This window comes from Rattus rattus, chromosome 6 (assembly GCF_011064425.1).
Source record: "Rattus rattus isolate New Zealand chromosome 6, Rrattus_CSIRO_v1, whole genome shotgun sequence".
Taxonomy (NCBI): Eukaryota; Metazoa; Chordata; class Mammalia; order Rodentia; family Muridae; genus Rattus; species Rattus rattus.
Genome location: NC_046159.1, coordinates 93,428,621 through 93,446,634, shown reverse-complemented (window position 1 = coordinate 93,446,634; position 18,014 = coordinate 93,428,621). Strand labels below are relative to the sequence as shown.

Genomic DNA, 18,014 nt, shown 5'->3' with positions numbered 1-18,014 from the left:
GTGTATATGTGTTTTGAGATGTTTGTGTGTATGTACGTATATGTATGTGTGTATGAGAATATATATATATATATGTATCTGTTTGTGAATATATGTAGAAGATATTTAGTGTATGTATATTTATATATGTGTATGAGTGCACATGTACATGTGTATAAGTGTGTGTATGTATGTGTGAATGTGTGAAGGGTTCTTACAGGTCTGTTATGCTGAAGAAGTACAGTCTGAGCCAAGCAGAAGAAATACTAGTCCCCCTCCTACATTTTGCCTTTCCCCATGATCTGTCACCTCCTCCAACCCCGACACCAGCCATGTTTGCTGTCCTTCTGATTTAAGAACCCATGTCTGAAGCATATTTGAAGCACTATATTTGAAACTGACAGTAGTTTCCATCCCTATATCTGTCCTCTCAACTGAGACCTAAGTTCCTCTAGGACAGAGGTCACAGTTAAATCACCTGTCTCCTCCTAACACAAAGAAAGCAACATGATAGGTGCTCTTTAAATATTGAGTGATTGACTGAATGAACTTCTAGTCCTCTTCTATACGTATGTGTTTATGGTGCTAAGCATGGACCTAGGGCCTCAGGCAAGCTAGGTAAGAATTCTTCCACTGAGTGAGGAAGAGAAAAAGAGATAGAGATAGATGTGGGGGAGGGGGACGAGGTCATGTTAAATTGTCCAAACTAGCCTTGAACTCACTCACTAATCCAAGCTGGTCTTGAACTTAACAACCTTCCTGTCAGTCTCCTGAGTGGTTGAAGCTACGTTCGTGTATGACCAACTAACTGCCAGCTTCGCCGTGATGTTTTTTCTTTGAATCTCAACTGATCAAACAGCAGTGCTTTCATCAACAAAAGGCTATGTCTTATGGAAAAATAAAATCAATAAAACAAGGTCCTCAAGAGCAGCAAGGTTGATAGCCTATGACAAGAGAGAAATGGATAAGGACAGAGATGGGGTCCCGCACATCCATCAACAGGGCAGTTGAGCCCAGTGAAGGGAGGGTCCCCAGGAGAAAAAGTGTTCGGCAATATCACATTTGGTCACAGAAGGGTTACAGTGTATGATTTCAAAACCCAGGATCTGAGCTGGATATGGTGGCTCACACTATAATCCCAGCATCCCAGCTGAAATGGAAAAATTGCCTTGAGGTCAAAGCTAGCCTGGAGTACAGAGTGAGATCTTGTCTCAAAAACTAATAAACAAATAAATTCCAGAATCAGAAGATAGAAATGTCCAGGTTTGATCTTGGTCCCACTCCCTGTTAGCTTCATGATCTTGCACTAGCTATCTAAAGTCTTGGTTTCCTTGACCATAAAATAGCAAAATTAATAGCACCTATTTCAAAGGTAAGCAAAAAGAAGAAAAATAAATGAATAAAAATGCTTGTGGTATGCTATGTATGTCAGTTATACAGTAAGTGGTCAATAAAAACTAAGTTCTTACCAATAGCTGAGATCCAGCTCTGGTTAGACATGGGAATTCCAAACATTGTCTCCAGACTGTTAGAGAGGCCTCTGTTTCTCTCGATGAATCTGAATGACTGAATGTAGCAAATGTATGAGTCTGTATCTGTAGTGTTATTATAGAGCAGGCATTTAGGGGCATTGAAGGGCCCTTCAGTTTTTCAGGGGAAGAATTATTCTGCAATGTGACATCGATATTTGAAGCAGATTTTTAAAAATGAATTTCCCTCTTTAAATTGCATCTTAAATTGGGAGTCTCTACCTCATAATCCTGATGAAAGAAAAAGTTTCTTCTTTATATATATGTATTTCCCTTGGGAACACATCTCAAGAGTTTTTTGGATTCAAATGAGGCCAATGTAATCAAAAGAAAAAAACATAATGACTCCAAGTGTCATTAAAGTGTGGAGTGAAGAGAAATATGCTTCTGCTAGCAAAACCTTCGGGAAGAACCCTACCAGCCCCCCTACCTTGTTTTTATATGCAGTTCTGTAGACCACGATGTTTCCCATTTACACGGAACCCTGTTGTCAGGAGTAAGTTCTGTAAGGATTGCACATTTCTAGCCCCAAGTGCTTGCAATGGCCCAGCTTCCCCCAGATCTCATCCCTCTCCAACAGCACACATCGCTGACGCCAGTTCCATGTATCTAAAATTATTACTTCAGAGTAACAAATCCAGTCACACCCAAGCCAATTCTGACCCTCCTGTCAGCCTGATGAGTACCACAGCTGAGCACTTCATGATGGAGGGACAGTAGGGGACTAAAGGTGGTGAAGCCTTTTGAAGTCTCTGCCTGCCCCTTGGAGCCCTTGCTTCCTGTTGAATACATCTAGTTTGTTCCATTAAGGCACCTTCTGGCTGCCTCCCTTTTACTGTGGCCTGAGTGCTGAGGCTTATCGATCGGTTGAAGCATTCTTTGTGAGCTTTGGGAACCCGCCAATGGTGACATAACCCTTTGCCAGCTGCAACCTGAGTGCTTCCCTCTGCCAGCCCAGACAGAGGCACTACCCTGCAAGTGGCCACTCCATGCTCCCCCGTGTGCCTGTGATAGGGTCTTCAGGTGATCCTTTAGGGTGACATTTACCCTGTGCACAGTGTAGCATGAGGTGCTGGGCCACATCAGTCAGCTTTTCTGAGTGAACCTATACAGCGATATCACAGGCAAGAGCAAATACACCCATTGTTACACAGAGAGTTCCACTTTGGGGCCATTTTTTAAATGTAAAGAAGTGTAATCATGAGGTCTTTGTTTGGTTGTGTTTTTGATGCTCTTAGCTATGGGATAACAGTCAAAGTTCTTAAGTGAGAAGCATAATAGTGACTTTCCCCTTTTCATGGGGAAATAGAGATAATTTAGCTTCAGTGTTGAAATATTTGACATCATTAAATATCACTGAAAGTAGAAAGACTTTCAGTAGAAAGTAAGTACCTAGAAAGGTACTTACATGGGTTTATCATACATGTACAGGCAGGAGAGAACATATATCTAATATACTCATGTAAATGTAGGGAAGTGGTGTGACTATATGCAAATGACTGAGGAGCAGCAGACAGGAACCAAACCAGGAAGGCAGACGATGAAGCAGGAATGCGAGTCTCTAGAATTCCAACCTGAGGACAGTGAATGCCAGTTTTACAACACAAGAGTTTCGGGGCTGGAGAGAGGCGCAATGCTTCAGAGCACGTGCTCCCACAGATGATCTAGGATCAGTTCCTAGCACCCACATGGAGGCTCACAACCATTCATACTCCAGTTCTAGGGAGTTAACACCCTCTTCTGACCTCTCAGGTACTACATACAAGCAGTGCACAGACATACATGCAAGAAAATAAAACCCATACATGTGAAGTGAAATGAATCAACCCCAAAAGAGTTACAGCTGACACAAGTGTGTGGCAAAGTGGTGAGACCCCGTTTTACTACCATATCTACATGATGTAAGGCACTTACAACTAGGAGTCATGGTCCGAAGCTACTAGACACTAACTGTTCTGCTGTTCTGTTTAGTCTTACAGTGATTTAAATGCTTTAAGTGTATCTTGGACAGTCACATCATTAGAGGCAAATGGCATCTAGAAATTTGTTCTTATAGTGTTGCAAATTCTCCAACAACCTATGTCTGAGGGCACATGGGAGTCCTGTTCAAGGCTTCGTTTTTAATAGGAAAGATCTCTTTTATTTTTACCAGGCTGATAGATTTCTGATTTGAAATAAAGCGAATTCATGTGAAGTTCTCAACATAGAACCGGAAGGACAAAACAATTTCAGGATTTAGCCACTAGATGGCAGATTCCTACAGTTTGAGGAACAAATAGGGATTCACAAAAAAAAAAAAAAAAAAAAAAAAAAATTACCATCCCCAAGAACTTTATTTTAAATGTGTTCGAAATCAAATACTTGCTCCATGTGTAACCAAGAAAGTATCTGCGACATTAATCCAAATGGGAAGTATGATAAGATTAAAAAAAAAAAAACCCTCTTATTTGGACCCCAGGGATTTACAGGAAAAAACAAATGTTCTCTACATGTTTTTGGCTGAGCCTCTCCCAATAGAAAATGTGCTTTTATAATGTCCCCAGTTTACTGACTCCTCTCATGCTTGCTTTAGACACCCGAGTTTACCCTTGACTCAAACCTCTGCCACTAGATGGCTGCTGGTTAACCTTTACCAGCTATAGATCAGTGTCTGCGTGGAAACCTGAGGTGGTACCCTGCCTCTGCCTTTGGCCAGCTGCATACATCTCTAACCTGTCTAAGGCTTGAGGTCTGCAAGTCTTCGTACTGTTGTGTGTCTGTGTCTGTGTCTGTGTCTGTGTCTGTGTCTGTGTCTGTGTCTGTGTCTGTGTCTGTGTCTGTGTCTGTGTCTGTGTCTGTGTCTGTGTCTGTGTCACAGGATGCCTGCCTAACAGCCTGCTGGGCTGCGAAGTAAGGGATAACTTAGCTGCCCACAGCTCCTCACAATATCCTCCCAGCCTCCCTCAGCCTTTCCCATCATGAAAGCTTGACCTCACATCCTTACAAGCATCTTTCTCTGTAATCTGATTTTACATTTGGCATTGCATCTGACTTTGATTTAGTTTGGTTTGGTTTGACTTTATCGAGACAAAGGAATTTGCTCTGAAGCCAAGAAGGCTGAGTCTGACTTTTGTTTCCATGTTTAATAGTGGGTTAATGTGGAACATTTTTAAACCTTTGGAAGTAACTAGCTGCTCATGTGCAGTTGTGAGATTTAATAGATCCATCTGCCCTTTACTGCACACACACCCGGCATCGTCTTTAGCAGCTACAGCACATATCGCAACCAGGACACTGGCATCCAAGTCGTGCAGGGTTTACCAGTTTTACCAGCACTCATTTGCTTGTGTGTATTTAATTTCTGCAGTTTTAACACGTGTACATCTATGTAACCATTGCCGTAAACAGGATACAGAACGTTCCACTGAACCCTTGATAGCCATTGTCACCTTCATCTTTGCCCTTAACCTCTGAGAATTACGAGGATCATCAGTGTCTAAACTCTGTAATTTCAGCTTTTCAGGGTTTTATCAGTGGAAGCAACCAGGTGTGTATTGTCTGGGACTGGGTGGGTTTTACTCAGAATGATCCTCTGGAGATTAATGTGAATTGTTGTATGTATGTTCTCATTTTTACTGCTAAGTAGCATTCCACACGATGGATGTGTCATAATGTGTTTAGTGAGCTATACACACAATAAGAGATTTATGTGTTGTTTGCAGTGAGGGACAAGTATAGTTATATCTTCTTTTAAAATTCACATAAAGTTGTGTGTGTGTGTGTGTGTGTGTGTGTGTGTAAGAATAAGTTTCATTTTATCTTGGAGTGCAATTCCTTGTGGCCATATGGTAAAATGGTAAACATGTGTTTAGTTTTATAGGGAATTGCCAGTGTTTTCCAGAGTAGCTGTGACATTTATGTTGCTCTGAGGATGTTTGAGAGTGTCTATTTCTCCATGTCCACACCACCATATTTGTCTGTTTGGTTGGTTGTTGGTTGGGGTGTCTGTTGTTACTGTTTTGGCCATTATGATGGGTGTACAGTAAACTCTCTTCCTAGTTGATATTGTACTTCCGCTGGTGATATCAAACACCTTCTCCAGACACTTATTTGCCATCTGTATCTATTTCAGTGAAATATCTGTGTATACCCTGTGCCCATTTTCCTTTATTATTATTTATAATACCTAATAGAAGGTACATGCTATGTAAAGGCAGTATTGAAAAAGTAATGACAAAGAAAAATGTCCACGCATGTTCAGTTCAGACAGAATCCCCCTCCTGCTGCCCCCTCAGGTCTTCTTACCCCTGCTTTTCTGCCCCTTCCCCTTTCATCTCATGTGTTCTGTTGCCCTCCCAAGTGCCCCCAAACCTTCTCTTGGTGCTCTAGTCTCATGCTTTCAGCCACTTTCTGATCTGTTCTCTTTTTCACAGTTAAGTGCTGAGAATGCACTGTTTAAATACAATGTTTAAAATATTCATCCCTTGGTCTTTAACAACAACAAAAGCTAATTCTGTCTTGTGACATTATTACAGACTAAAGGCCAGCCATGGGTGCTGCCATCTTTGCTTTTCCCACTCGACTTGACTCTCCTATATGCATTACGAGTAAGGCTCTTTTCTCAGAATGGTCACCATGGTCTTCTTGAATTTGTTCTCCAACAATTCCAAGATATAAGTACCAATTGCCCTCCTTCCCAGAATTCAACCCATCAACCCTTTAAAGCTAGGATACAAATATTTTCCCGGGTGCTGCAGAGAACTCTCGGTGGGTAGAGCAGTTGCCTGGCAACCATGAGGACTTAAGTTTGAACCACCATGTGATGGGGCAACGCAGGGCAGAGGTTCCTCTATCTCGTACTCTTACTGAGGTCTTTTCAGGCTTAAGTAGAATCTGGTCTCCTCGATGGAGAATCCCATGGAAAACAACCCAATCTATTCTAGGAACCAAAGGTCAGGAGGTCCTAGCTAACTTAGCCTCTGTTAAACTTCCTGTTTGTATAGAAACTCCCTCAGCTAACTGCTTATCTTTGCTTCTGTTGAAACTCTTTGCTTTTGCAAAGCCCCCTGCTGCTGCCTAGCTAGATGCCAGGATGTGGTTTGTCTTTTAAAAGCCTGTGTTGTGAGCTGGCCTGATGGCTCACACCTCTAATCACAGCAGTCCAGGCAGAGGGAAGAATTATCTCTGAGTTTGATGGCAGCCTGGCCTATAGAGAGAGTTTCGGAACAGCCAGGCCTACATAGAGAAACCCTGTCTTGAACTGAACACCCCCTCCCCTAACACACACTCGCGCACGCGCACGCGCACACACACACACACACACACACACACTCGCACACACACTCACACTCAGAACCATACCTAGGTGGCCTGAGAACAAGAGATGGGGTCAGCAACAACAACAACAAAAATTTCCTGAGAAGGCACAGGAGCTAAGCTAAGCCATAGAAACCATCTTAGAGAGTCGGGAACCATCTTAGAGAATGAAAGAAGCTGACTCACCTGCTCTTCATTTCCTCTGCCTCATTAAGGCCCAGGAAGTGTCAGGTGCCTTGGGATAACCTAAGGGCGGTGGAGTTTCATCAGTTTGTTAATCCACTCATTCCATAAGTATTTACAATGGCCAGCATGCTCGATTCCATTCCAGGTCACAGAGATTCAAAGGCAGGCAATGCAAGTGCACCTGCTCTACTTCTCCACAAGAGGAGTCATGGCCTCAGAAAAGGACCTATTCATAGAAGACGAAGGCAGCTGACAATATACATGCTACGTATCCACTCATGGTCACTGATCTGACTAGCAAAGACACTGGCTTTTCTGTGTACATTAGTTTCTTGTCTCGTTGCTGTAATAGAATGTCTGACAGAAGCAACTTAAGGAAGGGGGGATTGTTTTGGCCCACAGTTATAGGGGGACAGTCCATAATGATAGGAAGACATGGCATAGGAGCTGGAAGATGCTGCTCACACGTATCCACGGTCAGGGAGCAGAGAGTAATGAATGCTAGTACGCAGCTCACTTTCTCGCTCTCATTCAGTGCCGGTCCTCTTCCCAGTTCTAGGGTGACTGTCTCACCTCAGTTAACCAAATCTTGATAATCCCTCACAGATATCCCCAAAGCTTTGTCTCCTAGACAATTCTATTTTTGTTCAGGTTGATAATCAATATTAATTTCCATCATCATATGGAAAATGCATTAGGTCTTAAAAGGCTACAAAAGGAATAACACGTGTCAATAGCTGGGACTTCATGCACAAATCAAGCCAACCAAAATCTCAACATGGATGCCCTCCCTGTCTGAGGAACTATTGGTAGTTGATGGGTACTGGAGTGGGAGAGGGGAAGTTTTCTTCAGAAATGTGGTCCCTGAGAGGCTACCCATACCTCAGGAGATGGTCTTCTACCCATGCATACACAGGCAAGCACTAATAGACTCAGTGGGGATATAAAGAGAGAGACATGCAGAGTCTGAGACTGAGACAGAGACAGAGACTGAGACAGAGACAAAGACAGAGAGAGGGGCAGAGGCAGAGCAGATGAAGTTGGGTGGGAAAAGGATGGAAGGCAAACTGGAAAAGGACGGTTGTACAAATATCACATAAAATATTTAGTTTTAAAATTCTATGTGCCAGAAAAGTCTACTGGCTTTAGAACTGAAACAATGAACTTTCAGAGACTTTGAGGAAGTGGTAATGGGTTAAAGAAGCCAACTTCTAAGAGGTGCGGACTCATCCTGACAGGGGGAGACATGGCTAGCCATTCCCCCCATATAGCCTATTTTGAGATAAAGTGTCAAAAACATCTGAGAACAGGTCAAAACACAGTGAAGTTACAATTTAAAAAAAACCATCTCATAAGCAATCTCTAGGGCTCTACATGTTTCTGGTAAGGAAAATAATGCTTTTTACCTACAAAATTATCATACATCACCTTTTAATATCCAGCACCTATCACAAATGGGGGTTAAAGGCAAAAACAGATGGGAGGAGGGAGAATTATGTAGATACAATATAAGAGTTAGCTGTGGCAATTACAAAGGGTCAGATAAAGTCAGGGATGTGTCGCTGAGAAATTAGGAGCAGAAAAGTGACTCTGAGAGATAGCACAAAATGGTGTTGTAAAGAAAATAGACTCAAGTAGCTAGCTGTCATGGAAAGAGAAGGAAAATCTACCAGGTCCATAAGAATGAGTGAGGAAGTTCTTCAAGTCAAACTCAAGGTGGGTGCTGTGCAAGCAGTGTTCTGTACAAGGGATGTTCTGTACAAGGGATGTTCTGTACAAGGAGTCTCCTGTGTAAGCAAAGTGTCCGATGGACTGTATGGGGAAAGGGGGAGGTGCAGAGTAGGTGAGAACAGACCTGGATGTGAACCAAGCTGAAGAACTACCATAGGAATAGGAAGCTCAGCCATGCTCTAGTGTGGATATGAGCTCTTGGATTAGCACCCTGCCCCAAGGCCTCAGAAAAACAATTGTAAGTGTGTATGTGTGCATGTGTGCATTTTCCTCTTAGCCACTAATAAAGAGAACTATCTGCTTACAAGAGGTATTTCTTCAAAATTACTCAGACCCATTAAGCAAAAGAAGCACCGTTTTAAAGAATTGGGGATGATTTGTGGCTGGAAGATATATACAGTTACAAGTGGAAACCAGGAATGTGGATAAATATTCAAGAAAAATAAAGCACACCTGGAATTCACTCTCTCTTGCCTTCTACCAAGACCAGAGAAAGGATGAGAGGTGGAAAGTACAAAATGTATAAAAGATGAGAATGGACAGATGAAAAGCCCTGAAACTCTCCTTAGTACAGGGAACATGAAAAGAGAGCTTGTCACTAATTTTGCAAAGTTGATCATTCTAGAAGGAACCAACCTTGAAGCTGAATTCAAAAAGACCAAGCTCAGTGCCCAGGGTTTAAGTCGACTTCTTCCTGTGTGCTGTATTCTCAATATGATGCCATAATTACAGGTACAGGGAGAGAATGTTGAGAACAGCACTCACCTGCAGAATAGATAGGGCCAAGTAAGAATTTAGATTCTCTGGCCATGCTAACAACTATCCAAATGACCCTAAATCCAGATTCTTTAGAAAAGAAATACAGAAATCCATATGTTCTTATTTGTTATAGAAGAGAATAAGTGATATAGATGGTGTTGGGGTAGGGGTGTTAACCTAGTCTTTAATAATGAAGCTGTCTCTCCAGTCCTAAAAATGATTTCATTTGTCTGTTTGTTTGCTTGCTTTAAATCCTGCTCATTTTTTACATATGAGGTCACCATAGCTTTTATACCAAAACTCAACAAAGCAGTAAGAGGGAAAGAATCACGTTTGTGATCAATTCTGCCTACCAAGTGGTCTGGTCTCCACTGTGTGATGATTTAGACCCTGGGACAACCACTGTCCCACTTTGGGAGATTCTTTAACGTCTTCTCAAATTAAACATTATATTTGAGGAACCTTCTAGAGTAACGTGCAATTGTGAAGTGGAAATTTCTGGTTTCTTTGGAGACTCAGTTATGTCATGTGATATTTTTCTGGAAGCTGTCTTAAGAGAGGATGTTTTGCTGAAGCAGACACTTGAGAAGACATATAATGCTTGGGAACCTAACAGTATAAATGGAACTTAATAAACAGTGAGATGACACTCTTGCATTGGTTTGCCTTGCAACGCTTTGCTGGTCTTCATTGATCTTTGATTGTCATGACTTCATAGAGAGAACTTCTTGTGGAATTCCGGCTGCTTCTTGCTGCTTCCTCTTGCCAATTCAGCAGGGCCTTGCAGTTTCTTTGCAACAAGCTGCTACTACTACTTTGTGTTTTGTATTTGCTGATTGGACTGGACTGACACTACTGATTCATGTTTGATATTTTGGACTGGACTCCTGATATCTTGAAAACAAAAATTGGAATCACCCACACAGAACTACTAAACTGGTTCATATCCCCCTTGTCCTTTTAACCATCTTTCTCCACTACCTTTGATTGGTGGGCTAGAAGGGAGATTGAAGCATTTAAGAACCCTTATTAAAGTAGGTTTTGAGGCTCTGCCAAATCCTGAGAAATACAGAGTCAGATGCTCTCAACCAACCATTTGACTGAAAATGGGGCCCCCAATGGAGGAGTTAGAAAAAGGACTGAAGGAGCTAAAGGGGTTTTCAACCCCATAGGAGGAACAACAATATCAACCAACCACACCCTCTCAGAGCTCCCAAAAACTAAACTACCAACCAAAGAGTAAACACGGAGAGACCCATGGCTCCAACCACATATGTAGCAGAGGATAGCCTTATCGGGCATCAATGAGAGAGGAGAGGTCCTTGCCCCTGTGAAGGCTCAACACCCTCGTTGAGGAGGGCGTGGGAGGTGGGAGGGAGTGGGTGGGTGAGCACCCTCACAGAGGAAAGGGGAAGGGGAATGGATAGAGGGATTCTAGAGGGGAAATCAAGAAACATAAATAAAGAAAATATCCAATAAGAAAAAAAGAATTAAAAATAATTTTGAAAAATCTAACCTATACACTTGGAAACAGTAATGCAGAGAGATTCCACGTACTCTTTGTTCCAAGTTCTATAAAAGCACATCTCAGTGTCAAAACCATGACACTGATCCAGTCAAGGTCATTCTGAGGAGCAGATGAGGAAAAGGCACAGAGACTCTGGAGATTCTTCACCAAGCCTTAATATCTATCTGCTTGTACTAACGTGAAGCTGTTCACCATGTCACTTTCAAAAGCAAGGAATAAGGGTTCTCTCTAGCTATCCTGTTACTCTCTCCTTTATTCTATCAACCCCAGGAAGTTTTCTTCTTGTTTACTCAGCATTTGGACAGGCAATTACACACATTCCACAATGCCATTGGCCTTTCCCACAAAGCAAAACAAATCTTAGTACACTTGAACTCAGCAGCTGGGTCATATGTGGCTCTCCTACTTGTCCACTTCTTGTTGATATCTTACCCAACATTGTAATTACTGATGCTTCTCCCCTTAAGGAATAGATATAGACACTGCGACATGCTGAATAAGATCCTCAGATCCATCCCTGGAGCTGCCACTGGAACCAAGAGAGACAGATGTGCTAGGCATGGTTCTCACATTGAGAAAGAGGTCAGGAGACTAACTTACCTACACAGTGAGATAGGGATGGGCTATATCCTTCCATCTCAAAGGGAGGAAGGGAGGAAGGGAGGGACGGAAGGAGGGAAGGAGGGAAGGAGGGTGGAAGGGAGGAAGGGAGGAAAGGAAGAAAAGTGTACTGATATGGAGTCTCCTAATAATAGAAGAAAAGAGAAAAGCCTTGTCTCACCAGTCTTCAGTGATGTGCGGACAAAGGGCCATCAAGTGTTCTGTGTTATGCATCTCGATTAAAAATTGGCTCCTACTTTGGTGCAAGAATATAAAAGTAAAAGTTCTGATGTTCTGACCTTTTGTACTTTGTCCCACATAAGCCATGCTACATCCTCCAGTGTCACTGGATAGAGGATGTAGCCAGCCCTTGATCTGCTGTGGCTAAGTGGGTACTATGAGGTGCTCACTGCTGAGGCTGACCCACAGGTCACAGCCTTACATCTGTGTTACTACCATGATAGCATTCTTCCCATGGGTAGCACAACTCAGAACAGACTCAAGTTTGGGCAAAATTTGTCAAGTTAGGACAAAATTCATTTATAGCAATGCAATATTTTGTCCTTTGGGGTGTGAAAATTCAACTTTGGTTTGCCAGGGTGGTTGCTATGTGCCTGTAGAAAATGATGCAAATATTTTAGTATGTGTATTGCAGTTTGAAGAGTTTTGAAGGAAAATACCCCATCTGTAAGTAGGCTAATAAAATAGATGCTATTTTGTTTTGTTTTGTTTTTGCTTAATTTTTTTCCCAACCTAAATTCTCTTTTGAGGCTGAGTTTTGAGAATCATCCATTGACAGGCACATTTTTCCCAGTTCCTTCATATCTAGTTGTGTATCTATCTGTAGTGGCTTGAATGAAAACGGCTCCCATAGACTCATAGGGAGTGACATTATTAGAGGTGTGGTCTTGTTGGGTGAAAAACATTACAGGGAATAGGCTTTGAGGTTTCAGAAGCCACAGCCAGGCCCAGTGTCACTTTCTTTTCCTGCTGCCTGTGGATCCATATGTAGGACTCTTAGCTACCTCTCCAACACCATGCCTGCCTGCATACTGCCATGTTTCCCACAATGATGATAATGGACTAAATCTTTGAATGTGGTAAGCCAGCCCCAACTAAATGTTTTCCCTTATAAGAGTTACTTTGGTTATGGTATCTCTTCACAGAAACGGAAACCCTAACTAAGACACTATTCACACGTGTGTGGTTATTGTGTTATCACATGACGTTTACATGCAATTATGTTTTAAGTATTTGTATGTCCTATATCTACTCTTTTGAATCATTGGTTCCTTATTGTTCATGGAAGATATGCCATAAAGGTAATTTTTTGAAATTGCAAGTTTAACAAGTAGCAATGGTGAGTAATATGAACTGTGTCGGAGACAAACTTCCCCCCTGCTGTGCAATGTTTGGGCAGGAGCCACCAGAAGATTCCCTGCACTTCAAGCTCAGTTCAGTTCCTGCTCTGTAAACAAACAAGTTCCTTTGGAGGGTCAGAAGTGCCACTTGGGAAGGGCCCGCCTGGCACACAGTGGCTTAGTAACAGAAGTGGTTGTAATTAAAATGAAAACAGTGTTCAGAAACGATAAAACACAAGCTGTTTGTTGTGGACTCTTTGAAGAACAAGGAAAGGCAAGGGAACAGAATGGATGGCTGACGTCAAGCTACCCGCGTGCACTGTTCTCCTTACTGAAAGCAGAGAAAGGCTTCTGTCTGCAGATGAAGCTGAGCTTTCAACTGCTGGGCGGAGGGTTCCGTGCTTTCCCCAGGGTAACACTGCAATAAAACAAGAAACTCACACAGAGTAAAGAGGCAGAAAAGTTGCTCAATAATAGTCCCCTCCTTAGCTACGGTGGGCAGGAGAGATGTCCAAGATCCCCAGCAGACGCCTTAAAGCTCCAGTAACTCCAAACCCTGTAAAACCATGTTTTCTAAATATACCCAGGTCTAGGATCATCTTTAATGTAGAACTTATAGTAACTGTGAATGAAATAGAACAATTACAGAAATGAATTACTTAAGCCGTGATTTGTTTATTTCTGGCAGTTTTCAGGGTTAGATTCTCAGGAGGAAACTTTGGGGAAACAAAGCAAGAGATTTCCAAAGCCTTCCCAGCTTCATTGCACAAGCCCCGCCCCCTCATCCCCTCCAGCGCAGCCCTGTGTTCACCCAGCTACGTTCTCCTCTGCAGTTCTCCTATCTAGGGAAATGTTAATACAAAGACATTTTCCTTGTATGTACCAGTATCCAGCCCCAGTATCCAGTCCCACAGGTACATGTCATAGCAACCCGGCGTCCTCAACGACATAACTAAATCGACCCCGAGAATAAGAATCCTAAGGAAACCCGGCGAAAGAGCCCACACCCTTCCGGACAAACCACAGCTGCATTCCCTAAAGGCAGGCTACTTTGCATTTAGAGATGTGACTGACCTCACACAGAGAGGAGGTGGGAGGGGCATTCTTGTCTGTCCTTAGGTCAACCAGAGCAGGACCTTCCTTCTCAGAAATGCAAAGTCATCATGGCCGAAATAAACTGACAAGATACATCCTGGACTTCTAAGTATGGTATGACCTGTATCCCAACTGTGTGTGAAAACTACAAGGGAAGGCTGTAAAGCAGTGGTTCTCAACCTTCCTAATGTTGCCACTGTTGAATACAGTTCCCCAAGCATAAAATTATTTTCGTTGTTACTTCATAACTGTAATTTTGCTACTGTTACGAATCATTTCGTACATATCTGTGTTTTCTGATATCTTAGGCGACCCACCAGTTGAGAACCACTGGTTTAAATGACCAGGGGAGGACATAGACACTGCTCCCAATGTGGTGCCTCACGGCCTGCAGACCTCAGTGCTGGGGAATTGTCCAGTCTGGTAAATGTAACAAGAAAGTAACTCCTGAGCTCAGTCCAGGGGCTTTATAGAAGATATGTCTCTATAATAACAGAAGCAAGAGAGCACTGTAATGATATTTATAGCACATATAATATATCCACTTATGGTTATGAAAGCAATGAATGCCTGTTGAGAAAATTGGAACAAAAATTAAGTTTAGCAGTAAAACTATCCAGTCATCATCTATCAAGCTATGATACAAAGACAGCTGCTGTTTTGCCATCTGCTCTCCACAGAACATCTACGTACCTGTACATTATATATGGCAAAATTAGGACCATATGATGCCAGAAAATAAATAAATATAATGTAAAGGAGTTTTTTGGAAGATAATTTTGTAATTATATTCATGTAAGGAAAATTTAGTGTACATTAACCCAGTTTAGTGGTGAGTTCTTTAGCCTTTGCCTTTTCCAGCTTGGCAATGCGAGCCACAGACTTAGGACCCAGGACGTGGCCTCCCCAGTGGCAGCGGATCTCGTCATATCTGTCATTATAATTGGTCCTAATAGCTTCCACCAGCTTAGCCAGAGCACCCTTGTCTTCCGAGTTCACCTGTGTGAAGGCAACAGTGGTGCCTGTCTCCCTGTGGACCAGGCGCCCCAGCCTGGCCTTTCTCTTGATGATGCAGTAGGGCACCCCCATCTTTCAACACAGGACAGGCAGGAAAACCACCAGCTCAATGGGGTCTACATCATGGGCAATCACCACCAGCTGAGTCTTCTTGTTCTCCATCAAGGTGGTGACTGTATTGAACCCTGCTCAGAAGACAGGGGGTCTCTTAGTTGGGACGTCCCCTTTGCCTGTAGCTTTCTTCTCAGCGTGGGCCAGCAGCCTTTGCTTCTTCTCCTGCTTTGTCTCTGGCCTGTACTTGTGGGCGATCTTAAGCAGCTGAGTAGCTGTTTGCCTGTCCAGGGCCTAGGTGAGCTGGTTAATAGCAAGAGGTACTTTAAGCCGTTTATAGAGGATGGCTCTTTGCCACTGCAGCCTGATGTAGCTGGGCCATTTGACGAAGCATGTTAGATCTTTTTTGGGCTAGATGTCCTGCCCAATGCCAAAGTTCTTGGGCCTTTTCTCAAAGGCTTGACCACCTTTTTGGCCTCCTGTTTCTTGATGATGACAGTGGGGACCAAAGCCACCTTCTTTCCCTTGACCTTCTTTCCTTTGGGCATCTTGCTCAGCTGGAGGAGAGAGACTTAAAGGGTTTTTAAAGGGACCAGCAACATGGCTCAGTGGGTAGAGGTGCTTGCAACCAAGCCTGACTACTTAAGTTTCTGTCCTCAGTACCCACATCATGGAAGGAAAGAACCTACTCCTGAAAACTACTCCAACTCCTACATGCACACTGTAGCCCATGTATGCTGCCACATGCTAGATTAAATAAATGTAATTTTTAAATGGCCATATGGTATACCTAAATATATAGAGTTCTTTATACACTTAATAAATATATGGTGTTTTATTTTTTAGATGCTTCAATATACTTTAAGAATATTACTTCAATGTCTGTAAATGTCTCCTACTTAAGAATATGGTCATAGTCTATGCTTATTCTTTTTTTGTTACCACAAATAATCCTAGAATGAGCTTTTATCTAAGCACACTAAATCATGAGCCAAGGATTAAACATTTTTATGAATGGGGAACGTGCTGTTTGTCTGCCTAATAGACTCAGTGGGTCGGTCATCTGTCACAGCTAGGCCACTGGTCTTGTCCTCCCCAAATCATGAGTCCTGGGAGAGTAGGGGGTGTTCTTTTTTAATTGTCAACTTTCCAGAAAAGAATCATCTCATTATTTTACTCATAAGTCATTTTCACTGCTAGTGAGGTTGAGCACGCCTGATGGTTTGAAAGAAATGGTCCATATTGGCCTAGAGGGAGTGGTGCTTTTAGGTGGCCTTTCTGGAAGTGTATCACTGGGGATGGGCTTTGAAGTCTCAGATGCTCAAACCAGGCCCTGTGTCACTCTCTTCCTGTTGCCTGCCAATCTGGATGTAGAACTCTCAGCTATGTCTCTGGCACCATGTCTACCTGCATGCTGCCACGCTCCTACCATGATGACAATGGACTAAACCTCTGAACCAAGTGTTTTCCTATGTAAGAATTGCCATGGTTCTGGTATCTCTTCACAGCAATAAAACCCAAACTAAGAGACACCATGCTTTCAAGAGACAAGGGGCCACTTAATTTCTGTTATAACTTATTTCAAGTGTTTAATGGTCCTCTATTGGAATTTTATTATTGATTTATATGAATTTACTATATAATGGGAACTTAAATCATGTATTATTTGTATCAGATATTCTTCATTTACTTTTAATATTGCTCATGGTGCTCTAAGCTCACTGTGAGCAAAGGTAAAATGAAACCAGTAAACTAGTTCACTCTGTAGGTAGAAAGAAAGGTCTGTTGGGGATTCAAACTGCCAGGCTGTTTCTCAGGGGGCAGAGAGAACATCAAGAAAGCAAGAGACACTTTGCTAATTTTTAGATGTCAGGTGGTGGGGGTAGCCTGTGCTATAGCATGCTGTTACAGGCCTCTTTGTGTTCATCAGAACCCACATGCCCTTGCTGGAGGGAGTTGGCTGTCGGGGTGGATAGGGAAGTAATAGCTTCTCTTGGCAAACAGAAATCTGCTTCACACAGTTTCTGGGGGATGCTGACTTCAGGTTTTATTTACTAGCAATCCTATTTACCAGGTTAGAGTTCAGCCTGAGCTGAGCCCAGATATTGTTAGTACCACTACCATTTGGGAGGCCTGCTTTGTACCTAACATTTACCCACAAGTATATATTTTAAAAATCCTATTTTTGCAGATAAACCATACCTCAGTATAGCTGCTTTTAAAAATTCAGGGTTTAGCAGTGCTAGAGGTCAAACCCAGGGCCTTGTACAGGCAAGTGTTTTATCACTAGCCTAGATCCCCATCACAAATATTTGCATATATTACTAAACCATATAATTATGAATTGTGTATAAGTTAGTTATCATAGGTTTTATCTAGATATTTTCTAGATAATAACTAGATATTACTTATATCTATAAATAATAATAAAATTTTTCTCCTCTATGTTTGTGAAATCTCTTATGCATTCACTAAAATACTAGGTGTTAAATAGTTACAACAGATCACTTTTAATATAAAGTATAATAACCGTTCATTTTAATATAAATATTCAGATCCAAATTTATCTGGAAAGGAAAAAACTCAGAATAGCGAAAAAAATTCTTAACAATAAAAGAACTGCTGGGGGACTCACCATCCTTGACCTCAAGCTATATTACAGAGCAATAGTGATATAAGCTTCATGGTATTGGTACAGAGACAGACAGGTTGAAATAGCATTGAAGACCCAGAAATAAAACCACACACTTATGGACACTTGATCTTTGACAAAGAAGCCAAAAAATATATAATGGAAAAAAGAAAGTGTCTTCCATAAATAAATGGTGCTGGTCTAGCTGCAGTCTGTATGCAGAAAAATGTAAATAGATCCATATTTGTCAC

The 18,014-nt window shown here is 42.1% G+C and overlaps 1 pseudogene; it reads right to left on the bottom strand.

Annotated features, from left to right (window-relative positions):
- Nucleotides 1-14,879: 14,879 nt before the first annotated feature.
- Nucleotides 14,880-15,685, bottom strand: LOC116902847 (annotated as a pseudogene).
- Nucleotides 15,686-18,014: the final 2,329 nt, after the last annotated feature.